Raw genomic sequence first — 9,151 nt, 5'->3', positions numbered from 1 at the left:
AGCAGAGTGTGCCATCCACCACCTTACATCAACCCGTGGTTTCCCGTAGTATGTAGCCTAAAGTCTCAGTTCCCGACAGTGGCCTGTCGGCCTGCACAATCTGGCTTCTGTTCATGTGGCTTCTTACTGATTCCCCTTGAAGGGTAGGGTCCATCTATGACACTCTTGGTCTCTTTAAACACACCAAGGCCTTTCTCTTCTTTGCGTGACTACTCTTTCCCGCATAGGTATGTGTCTGCATGTAACCAAACTAAAATATCGCTAGGCAATTCTGTCTTGTTTCATGGCATACTTTAATGTCACCTTGTCTGATTTACTTCATTCTGACTCACTTATTGGAGGGGAAATAAACTTGTTAGTAGCCACTAAATGAATCTGACAACTTATTAATGCAAGACCCAGTGTTTGCAAAACAGTGCCTGAAGCATGCCCAGGCTTCCTCCCTCTGGAGGTAGAGGTCTTGGCTCTCCTTCAAGCCTTTTGTGTCTCAGAATAAACATCCCACTTTGCTGTTCTAGCCAACTTCATTATTCCAATACAGAACTCTATTTGCTTTATACCAATTTTCAAAAATTGTAATTACCTACTTACATAACATTTCCATCTCTTTATTGTATATCTCTCCTCACTAGACGAAGGGCAAGAATCTTGTTTGCATCTTTCACCGCAGTCCATCCAGCATGCAAGATAATGTTCGGAAAATAGTAAGCGCTCCATAAATACTTACACATGAACAACGGGGCTCGTATTTTACACACTGTGAATTTGTTTTCCTTCATGTCACAGTCCAGCAAGTCCCATCTACACTGCCGCTGCTTTAGATCACAGGAAAGGTCTCGGTAAAATTTTAAATCAGGAGCGCCCCAGCTCTCTCCCTCTAAATAAGAAATCAAAAGGTAGCCACGCTTATGCTGTCTCCAGACACAGAATGTGTGGTCATGAAGAGCAGGGACAACCAGGCAGATTGTCCGTCCAGTTTTACCTTCCTTGTCATCCCAGAATGACCAGGAACGAGATGAAAAACGTTAAAAAAGAAATGTACAAAAAAAAAAAAAATCCACAACCAGTATCTGGATAAAACTTCGCATTTCACCTGATGGTTTTTGCAAATATCTAAGCCTTATCGTAATCCTGCTGAGAGGAAAGAGGATTATGATAACATATTCTTATGATACGCTGAGAACCCTGAGGAAGTTTCCTGTGCTGGGTCCTATTAATTCATCCCATTTTCCTCATCCAGGCCCCGAGAGCAGCTGTCATTCCCACGTTAAGGGCAATGCTGGAGATTAGGTAGGTAGGGTAGCATGGCCACTAAGGGGCAGGACTGATGTCACAAGATCAGTGTTTCTGCTTTCCTACCATGTAGTAATATGATGACGGACAGAATAATTCTCCCCTTCAAAGCAAAACAATTCCCACACCTAATTTCCCAGAGCCTGTGAATACCTTATCTTCCTTGTCAAAGGGGACTTTGTGGTGCAAGAGACTAAGGATTTAGAGATGAGATTATCCTGCAGAAAGTCACCTCAAGAGTTTTATGAGAAGGAGGCAGGAGAATGAGACTATTTGCATTTAGCCTTGTGTATCAGAACTCCATTCTCTCAATGCTGAATAATGGAATAATATTTGTGGTTGTTTTTGTACAGCATGCTTCGCTTTTTCACTAATTGACGCTTAACTTTCTTTTGTTTATTTAATTTTTTTTTTTTACCTTTAGGCTTTTGAGAATAAGACTGTAGGAGCAATCAATGACATAATGAGATTACAGGATGGTACATCTGCTGGTTTTAAAGACAGATGAAGGAGCCACGAGCCAAGGCAGGCAAGCAACTTCTAGAAGTAGGAAAGGCAAGCATGCTGAAAAACCCATGGGGCCTATAGAAGCGATGTAGCACTTCTAATGACTTTTGTCTACCGTGACCTCTGTCAGACCTCTGAGTACGAAAAATACAAGATAAAACATTTGTGCTGTTGAAGTCTAGAGTTTTGTGCTAATTTGCTATAGCGATGCTCGGTATTTGCTCGCAGAGCTAGCGAATTGATTGTGGCCAGTTGTCTATTTCAGTGGTTTACTCATCTGCAGATTGAACCCGCCACAAATTGTAAATATTTGGAAAGTCTCTATACTGTAAAGATTCATCCTTTGTCATACAGCATGAGAATTTCCATAGCATTTGCACTGTATTCAGTAGTGTATTTCAGTTGTGTGTGGGAAGTGTTATATACAGTTGCTATGGCATTTAAAGAAGGGATTGGAACATCTAAAGTTTGGGTATCCACAGACCCACTTTAACCTGGAGAGAAAATGATACCTGTGAGTGCGGGAGCAGGAGGGGAATGGGAGGAGGGGAGGAAGTATAAATTTTTTGAATGGAAAAAAAAGAAAAGGATACATATATTTGAACTGCAAACACCTGCTCAACATTTATGCCCACCATAGCTTAGAAGAATTAGAATCTATAATGTGCTCCTTAAAATATTCTTAAAATTCATTTATTAATGAGAAAATTGAGGCACAGAGGAAGAATGACAATGCACATTGGTTGCACATGTGAGGGAAGTGGCTACAGACAGGAGCTAAGGGCAACCAGGCCTTAGATGTTAACTATTCAACTGGGAAGCCACCCAGTCCAGAAGGCACAAGGCAATGCTTCCTAGGATCTTGTAAACTCCAATAAACAAAACCCAAGCCATCTACTTCCAAGGGTTTATTTTGTACTTTGTTTCCTAAGAAAGGTAAAAATGTGTTGTGTAAAATTTACCATTTCAACCAGTTCAGGTGTCCAACTCAGTGGAAATTACATGATTCATGGCGCTGCACAGCCATGACTGTGTCGTTCTGGAACATTTCCGTCTGTACAAATGGGAAACCCATATGCATTACGTAGCCACTCCGAGCCCCTTCTCTCTGGTTATGGGAACTACCAGTTTCTCTGTCTTTATAGGCAGACCTACCATAGATCTGTCATGTAACTGTACCATACACAGCTCTTCATGTCTGAATGTTTTCGGTTGGCATCTCTCAAGAGCAGCAGTAGTGCACTGTGTTTGTCCTTCGTCTCTCGCTGTGACTGGAACGCATCTGTGAGGTTTGTGCAACATGTTGTTCATTCACTCATCCATTGATGGAAATTTGGACCACTTCCATCCTTTGTCTTCTGGGGAAAACGATGCTAGGACTATTGGCATATAGGTATCTGTTTAAATTCCTGATTTGTACTCGCTTCTTTTGGGACTATCAGTAAAAGTAAAATTGATGGTCCATATGGTGATCCTATGATCAATTTTTGAACATGTGCCAGAGTCACAGTAGTTATACTATGAATTTTATCATTTTTAGTTAATTACTTCTAATATACAATGCTCTCTATTTTTAAATCTGGAGCTACACATTATATTATCATTTTGACTTTTCTTGGCAACTCTGTATGGTCAGGAAAATTAAGGTCAGGGAAAGAATAATACATTTTAAATCTGTAGACAAAGGTAATATGGTGATATCATTGATAATAAAATGCTCACCCTTGTGCAGTACACCAAAGTGCCAGGCTCTACTAAAAGATTTCTATTTGTAAACCCATTTAATCCTACAAAGAATGCTAAGAAGTAGGTGAAGGTTTTTGTTATTAATCTTTCCATGCTACAGTTATTATAATATCTGCTAAATTACTCTTCGTTGCGATCAAACACCTGACAGAAAGTAAATGAAGGAAGGAATAAAGAAAGGAAGGAAAGGAAAGGAAAGGAAATGGGGGAGGAAAAAGAGGAGGGGAGGGAGGGAGGAAGGAAGAAAAGAAAGAGGAAAGAACTTGTTTGCCTCTCAGCTTTGGCTCACTGTTTTAGTCCACAGTTTGAAGGATGCAGTTCATCCTGGTGAGGGAGGCACGGGGACAGTAGCATGTTTTGCCTAGTCATGATCTGCCCGCTGCAGCCAGGAAGCAGGCAAATGCTTATGCATGGTTCCTTTGCCCTTGATTCCCCTTTTATTTGGCCCAAGACTCCAGTACGTGAGAAAGTATTACCCACTTTCAGAGAGGGGCTTCAGTTCATCCTCTCTGGAAATGTTTCCCCAATCTCCACCTTGACACACACACACACACACACACACACACACACACGGTGTGCTTCACTAGTGCCCTAAACCTATGGATTTCTCAGTCTTGTCAAGTTCACAACAGAATTTAACCAGCACATAAAAGAAACGCTTTCAAGTCCCATAGCTTGCTAAACTCAAGTGACCTTTATTCTTCCTCCATTTTCTAGGACAGTTGTTCTCAACACGTGACTTCTGAACAAGCAAGATTCCTGGTGCCTGGAAATTTGCTGAAGAAGTTAGTTCTTGGGCCTAGCTTATATCTATTAAGTCACAGAATCTCAGAGTGATGCTTAGCTATCTGATTTAACAAGCGCCCTGGAGGGTCTTAGGAAGCTCAAGTTTGAGAATCCTGACTCAAAGAGATTTTCCTTTGGAATTAACTTTTAAAAAGCCAGTTAAAATACAGGATACCTAATGAAATGGGATTCTCAAATTGCAAGAGTGTCTTAGATTTTTCATCACATATAATTTATACACACACACACACACACACACACACACACACACACACACACACACACCATGTGTATATCTGTAAACTCCAGTATGCAGAGTTTGGTCATAAGCATTTGGCAATGGTTAAGATGTTCTCCCCTGTGTGGGATATTTGCAAGTGGTACCAGGGTTCTTGATTATGTAGGACATAATGAGGTCCAAATGGTGGTGTGCAGAGATAAGAGAAAAGGCTAAGGATGTGACAGGCAAGAAGAGCAAAGGAGAGGAGTTCGAAAGAGATGTAAGTTGGCAAAAATCTACTGTTAGATGTTCTTTCCATTTTATGCAGAAACTCTGGACATCATCCAGGGCAAGGACCAGTCCTGGGAAGCTTGAGCTGGGATAGAGAGTTAGTTCATTGCAGAGAGCACCCACAGGTATGGAGAGAGTAGGGCACTTCATGAGTGCTTCCCTGAAGGGCTGTGTGAATGAATCTAGGACATACAGTGTGGCCACTGGAGCTCAGAGGTCATGTCCTGTGTATAAGATGTCCTGCACTTCCCTGAGTCCCTTAAGTGCAGGACTGGAAATTGTGGGGCCAGAAGAGGAAGACCCAAAGGAGACTCAAGATGCAAAGCCCCTCCCAAAACATTGGTTTACATTAGCATGAAGAACAAGTCAAATGATTCTGTGACATTCTTCTTTAACCATGGAAAACTGGAAGATCAGATTGAATTCTGTTGTCTAAGGGAAACAACAGCATGGGTAATTCTTTTTCTTCTGGGTGTGTGGACTGAGGCCTGCAGATGCCCTGGCTCCAGCTATCATGCAAGTATTCTCGTTCCAAGGACTATCAGGATAGTGAGGGCAGTGCGGATCCCAGTACCACCTGATCTGGTAGGGTTTAATGAACTTCCAAAAATCCATAATTTTAAATTAAGAGTAAAGAAAGATTTGGCTGGGGCAGGCAAGCTTAAACCTGTGCCAACATCCTATTGTGATTTGTGATTGTGAGTTTGCAAAACTGACTCCTGTGTGAAGTGCCATCTTCATGTTACAAATTAAGGAGCAGAAAAGATGTTTCATAATTAGTCCTGATGGGACTGGCGACTCAAACAGCAGGATTCTAGCCCCTCTCAGTTCCTTGCCAGCTCTGCATACTAAAAACCCAAGATCAAGGTGCTGGTGGGAATGGTTTCTAAGGTCTCTTGTACACAGCTGTCCTTTCCCTGTGTCTTCTTCACACAACCTTCTCTCTGACTGAGTCTAAATTCCTCTCCTTAAAAAGGTACCTGTCATCCTAACTTAGAACTCATCTTAATAACCTCATTTAATCTTGATTACTTCATTTAATCACAGATTACTAAAGGATCGATGCCAATGCAGCCATAGTCTGAGAAGCTAAGTAGTGGGGCTGTGACATTAGAGCTTTGGGGCCCACCTCTGAGGATGTGACTAAGTTAGGGGGCTAGTAAAGAAAAACCTGGACCCATTGCTTATAGATCCAAATCCTCTGTTATCTTCAGGGGGAGTCTTTTCAACTGACACTTCTCCATACTGCCTGACTCTGGCGAGTATGTGTCCTCTGGAACACCCGTTTACTCGGTGAGTGTGTCTCCAGCAGCTACCTTTGTCCAGACGTTTAAGTGGTGTGATCAGAGCTCTGAAAGAGTCAGACAGAGCTTCATTTTCACACAAACTCCCTACTCTGGGGAAGAGACAGAACATGAACTGAGAAAAACAGAACAACAACAAACCAGAAAAATGTTGCCTAATGAACTAAAACAATTACTGAAGATAGTTTCATGAGACAGTCATCCAGGAGAGATAATGAAATGATACCAAAACTAAGATTCTTAAAAGTGAGGAACAACCAGATGATATTTTGGGGGAAAAGAGCCCCAGGAAGACAGAGCTGAAATGTCTCCAAGGTCTTAGCATGAGCTAAGATGGCCATGTGCTAAGTTTCCACCTCCTCCCAGGATTTGTCATTGGGCATTTCAACAAGCTAACTCATCTCTTCATGAAAGCTTCTCACTCTCTAAAAGATGGAAAAAGTCTTACAAGTTAGGTGACACTTCTGGGGTCACAATGTCAGTATCAGGAGACCTGGTAAGACTTATGAGCACAGCGATTTGTTCCACTGAGTCAAAAAATCAGCTCCAATCATTGGGAACACATTTTCATTTTTGGTAATAGATTCCTTTGAGAAAACATCAGAGTGCGCCATAGGTATCTTAGCAACAGTCATACTGGATAGTGCTTTTGTACCTGCGTTATCTTATGTGGTTGGACAAACCATTCATTGTATAAATGGCACTGTGAGTGTGGACAGGAAGTGAGGTGTGCTTCTGTGGGCCAAGGTTAAAGAGGTAGAAAGCTGCACTGAAAGGCTATCCACAAGGACGAGGACTTCTGTCTGCTGTTCTCCTTCTCAACGGCCAGCACTTCTCATATATACAATACACATTCATTGGTGAATGAACCTACCTGGTGGCAGTACAATATAAATGTTTGGGCTTCAAAATGGCAAAGTATTTAAAGTTTACTTTAAATAAAAACCTATTAATTTTTTTTTATTTGGGGGCACTGCTTGAGCTGGCTTGTGATTTTTTAAAGCCCAGCATAGTGGCTATAACTGGGATGGTCTTATTTGAGGGTGAGGGAGTAAGAATGGGGGTTAGGGTCATTTTAAGTAGCTCCACAATTGATGATGACAGCGGAAGATAACCAGGAAATAAATCAAGTGGTTCAAGATGGCCTCTGTGTACATCGATAGAGAAACTATGACAGAAAGAGTGGGGGTCTCAGAATAAAGGAAAGGAAAGCATAAAGGATGGGTTTTGGCTGAAGAAAGTTAAGGGATGGGAAGAAATTGGGAAAAAGGAAAGTTTGTTGTTAGAGAGGAAAGAGGTTTGGGAGGTTTCATGAATGGAAGGAACGGGTGACTTTAAGCACAAATGTTCACCATGGCTGTAGTATATCCATAGCCCTGAAGTAAGGACAGTAGGGGACAGGGGATGCTTCAGTAGTGTGTGCCAGTAGGAAAAACCAGATTGGAAAGTTAGAAGCTTTACATCTAATATTCACCTATGCGTGAGTAAAGCAAAGGATAACCAGCCTATATTCCACGATCCCAGAGAAGCTAGGTAACAAGGAGAACTCTAAGAGAGACATACATGAATCCCTCTGGGAAGGGGAAAGAGACAAGATCTCCTGAGAAAATTGGGAGGGGGGAAGGGAGAGCATAAAAGGACGGAAGAAGGTGAGGAGGAGGAGAACATGAGGGAATGGATTACTCAAGAAGGGGGAAAGACTGAGAGGGAGAGGAAGCAAAGAGATATCTTGATTGAGGGAGCTAGCGAGAAACATGGCACTAGGGAAATTCCCAGGAATCCACAAGGATGATCCCAGCTAAGACGCTAAGAAACAGTGGAGAGGATGCCTAAACTGGCCTTCCCCTGTAATCAGCTTAATGACTACCTTAATTGTCATCATAGAACCTCCATCTAGCAACTGATGAAAACATGTACGGAGATCCACAGTGAAGCACTGGGTCAAGCTACCTGAGACCAGTCCAAGAGAGGGAGGAGTGATAATATGAGCAAAGGGGTCAAGACCAAAATGGTGGTACCTACAGAAACAACTGACCTGAGCTAATGAGAGCTCCTTGACTCTGCACTGACAGTGGGGGAACCTGCATAGGACCAAACTAGGCCCAATGAATGTGGGAGAGAGTTAGGCAGTCTGTGAGGCCACCGGCAGTGGGACCAGGATATCATCCCTAATACTTGAACTGGCATCTTAGAACACATGCTCTTTAAAGGGATACCTTGCTCAGCCGAGATATAGGGGGGAGAACCTTGGTCCTGCTTCAAAGTGATGTGTTAGACTTTGCTGACTCCCCACGGGAGACCTTATCCTTTCTGAGGAGTGAATATCGGGAGGGGGGCAGGGTGGAGGGGGGAAGGGTGGAGCGGGAGGAGGGGAGAGAATGGGAATGGAGATAGCTATGTAAAATGGGAAAAGATTGTATAAGATAAAAAAAAGAGAGAATAGCTAGAAGTTAGCATGTGAGTAACAAACAGTAGGACACATTTCACAGACGGAATTCAGGGAAGAGCAGACTTAGACCACTTTTGGTTATGTCCAGAAGTAAAAACAACACTCATTTATAAAAGATGTGCTTCCAAATTATTCATTGATTTTCACATTGGACCTTTGTATCTGTTCCTCAAAGTGCTACTGCCACCCTCTTGAGGAAGTGAGGAAACTGAGCCTCTGGTAAGGAGACGTAGTAGTTTAATTGAGCATGTGCTCTATGTTTGCCCCATTGTTTGGAACTTGTGAGTACTAATTGATTTAATTATCAGTAGAGCCTGGGAAACAGCCGTGCTTCAAGAGAAAAAAAAAAAAAAGCCTGTTTTGCTGACTCAGCATGGTCGTGTACACCACTAATCACAGTACTTCCTCTGTGAGTTCAAGTCAGCATGGTCTACAGAGTAAGACTCTTTCCCAATAAACAAACAAATGAACACATCAATAAGGAAAAAAAAAACAATGTTTACCTAACCTTGATGTCAACCTACTTATTTTTCGTTGACATTTTGTTCCATTTGT

Source organism: Myodes glareolus, chromosome 19 (genome assembly GCF_982192425.1).
Source record: "Myodes glareolus chromosome 19, mMyoGla1.1, whole genome shotgun sequence".
NCBI lineage: Eukaryota > Metazoa > Chordata > Mammalia > Rodentia > Cricetidae > Myodes > Myodes glareolus.
The sequence above is the reverse complement of the archived record's forward strand: the minus strand, read 5'-3'. Positions refer to the sequence as shown.